At 41.1% G+C, this 2,926-nt stretch overlaps 1 long non-coding RNA gene across 1 annotated transcript in view; it reads right to left on the bottom strand.

The window, feature by feature from the left end:
• The window catches only part of LOC128896791 (uncharacterized), a 4,428-nt gene extending 1,651 nt beyond the window's left edge, over positions 1-2,777 (bottom strand). Inside the window, exons 1-6 of the long non-coding RNA XR_008462105.1 lie at positions 2,692-2,777; positions 1,818-2,011; positions 1,392-1,696; positions 1,214-1,299; positions 946-1,132; positions 473-704 (exon numbers count right to left, since the gene is read on the bottom strand). This is a non-coding gene — a long non-coding RNA (uncharacterized LOC128896791). The remainder of the gene's footprint in view (positions 1-472; positions 705-945; positions 1,133-1,213; positions 1,300-1,391; positions 1,697-1,817; positions 2,012-2,691) is intronic.
• Positions 2,778-2,926: the final 149 nt, after the last annotated feature.

The following is a 2,926-nucleotide window of genomic DNA, read 5'->3' as shown; positions in this document are numbered from 1 at the left end:
AGTGAGTTTTGGAATATCTAAGGAAATGGAAAGCAAGAGAAAAGTTAGAACTACTACAGAATACGATTCTTGAGGAGAAAGAAGACATTCGCGTTTTCGCTTAATATCTCTTTAACGAAGCGTCTGGCAACATTTTTGCTAAGGAAAGAGTTGTTTCAAATCACCTCCTGAACCACCCCTTTCAAGGACCTCCAACATTTTTGGGACAATCTGTATATACGACACTCTGTAAATGTTTACTTAGTGCTTACACCTCTGAGCGAGCAAAGCACCCTTGAAAATTGGTTTAGACCTCTCGCTTTCAGGTCGTCGCGCAGGATAAGAGAGACAGGGATGCTCGAGGCGACTCTTCGGGACGAAAGAGGTAGAATGAGAGGCCAAACCAGGGGAAACCAGGCGAAACCGGGCCAAACAGTTCAAAGAGGAGCTTCTGCTACCCTTCACCCCACTCCTGTTGCTTTCTGGCACTTACGAGTGGGCCGAAGTCGTCCCACCGACTGGCACGTGAGCACGCGTGCCGGGGCCCTTTTGTCGCGAGCCCTGTGGCCGCTCCTTCGCCCTATGCAGGGGAGGATCGTCGAGATTCGGCGTGCAAGGACACGTGTACCAAATAGGCTTGGTGGTTCAAAGCCTGTTTGCCTCGTGGACCACCATAGCGACGGTCAGGCGGGTCAGGGGTCTTCCTGGAGTGTGCGGTTCACGAGCTGCTAGAATCAAAGACGAAACGAAAATTAACGCGTCGACCATCGTGCCTAATTTGCTCCTCTCGATACAATATTATCGCAAGCATTTTTCAACACCTTGCGAGATAAATTGCAAGTATATCAGAGTCGATATTTGAGAATCCACGAAGAAACCACGTGTCGTCCTTTTTACTTTCACCGAATTACATTGATATATTCACATTAATGATACTTGTAATTTATAAACATGTTACAGTATTACCGTGCTTCACAGGTTTTCCAACGCGTTTTCCCGTTTCTCGGTTTCTTCGTTACTGTTTCAAACGGATCTGTCTTCGCCGACACTTCGAGCGATCTCTCCTTTTTATTTTCGCCGTGGGTGCCAATCAAGGGGAACGCTGATAACCGACTCCACGAGGAATCGACGTTTCCATCGGAACGAAATTCTCCTACGAACGAAACGTGAAATTAATTAGACTGGAATCGCGATAACGCGGAGACAGATTAATTATTCCATTCGTTACTGGTACCATTACGTTCGTTTTATGAGCACGCTGCAGATCTCTTTTTCTTTCTTGAAAAATTCGTAACTGTTTCCTTGGCGCGGTACAAAAATCTGCAAAAATTCGCAAAAATATATTTAGTACTGTACTATGATATGAACAAATAAAAAATAGTTGGGTTTCGAGAATGGTGTTCCATACAAACATTCAACAGCGAATACAATATAAAATATCCACCAGCGATCATCCCCTGAAGGTTCATCCCTCTCGACTGCGGGAATAAACGTTAACACCGAACGAATTCGCTTCCGATCCGACGGATAGGATCGAAATATGCAAATTGGCCGTGAAAAGTGTCCAGCGGTGATTGGTACGCACGCTTTCCAGGAGCTAATCCCAATTATATCGGCGGTCGACAATAATAATACGCCACGGGGATGGTGTCGGAGAGTCCTTTTCGAGGATGGGCGGGACAAAACTTTACCTATTCGCTACCTACGACCTACAACCCTACCGAACCACCATTGTGATCGTATTAACACCTTGCATAATTGCGTCGCCACCGACGCCGTCGCGTTTCTCATTGTGCGGCCGCTAAACACGTCTCATTTGAATATTGGCCTATTCATACCACTCTGGGAAGCCTCGATCGCTCCGATAAAAGGGGTTGCGCGTCGGCGGTTCCGCGGTTCGCTTCTTAATCAACGTCGGCGTACTCTTTCTCAGGCTGTCACGCGTTCGACGATCGCTTACACCTTTGTGTCTCAACCCGCTGGACGATACCTCTGGACTCTGCACGATTATAGCTGGTGTAACTCAGTGGTGCTAGACGTGGAACACAGGTACGGTTATTCCGACAAATTACAAGTGCAAATTGTTATAATGATGGACAGTAAGAATAAGTCTCAACCTGATGGACGTTACAATTTATATGTATATTCAAAGTTGAGCAGGTCTGAATTATTCCATATTATTTTTCTTTTGATTTAGTGTAAATGGAACAAGAATTTATAGCATTTTGGAAGAGTAAGAATAAGTCTCAACCTGATGGACATTACAATATATATATATATATATATAAGAGTAAGAATAAGTCTGATGGACATTACAATTTATATATATATATATTGTAATGTCCATCAGACTTATTCTTACTCTTCCAATAATGCTATAAATTCTTGTTCCATTTACACTAAATCAAAAGAAAAATGATATGCAATAATTCAGACCTACTCAACTTTGAATATACATATAAATTGTAATGTCCATCAGATTATATATACATATATATATATAAAAGAATAGTAATATGCAATAATTCAGACCTACTCAACTTTGAAAATATATATATATATATAAGAATAATAATACGCAATATATATATATTCAAAGTTGACCAGGTCTGAATTATTGCATATTATTATTCTTTTGATATAATGTAAATGGAACAAGAATTTTTAACGATATTGAAAGAGTAAGAATAAGTCTGAATCTGATGGACTTACAATTTATATGTAATATACCCAAAATTCAGTAGCCCTAAACTATTCCTTATTATTATTCTTCTTCTCCCAACAGATAACAACAGCCCCTGAGGGATGAAGAAATGACAGATAAAAATAGATACATAACGTAGGTTTGCGATGGTTGCTTGAAAATATAAGCGACACTTACGATTTTTTTACTCGTGAGGTATAGGACCCAACGAGTTCTACTTTATCACGTTGTTTTCCTTGGTTC

This window comes from Hylaeus anthracinus, unplaced genomic scaffold (genome assembly GCF_026225885.1).
Source record: "Hylaeus anthracinus isolate JK02 unplaced genomic scaffold, UHH_iyHylAnth1.0_haploid 11978, whole genome shotgun sequence".
In the NCBI taxonomy this organism is placed as follows: domain Eukaryota; kingdom Metazoa; phylum Arthropoda; class Insecta; order Hymenoptera; family Colletidae; genus Hylaeus; species Hylaeus anthracinus.
Note: the sequence above shows the minus strand (reverse complement) of the source record. Positions and strands in the feature narration are given on the sequence as shown.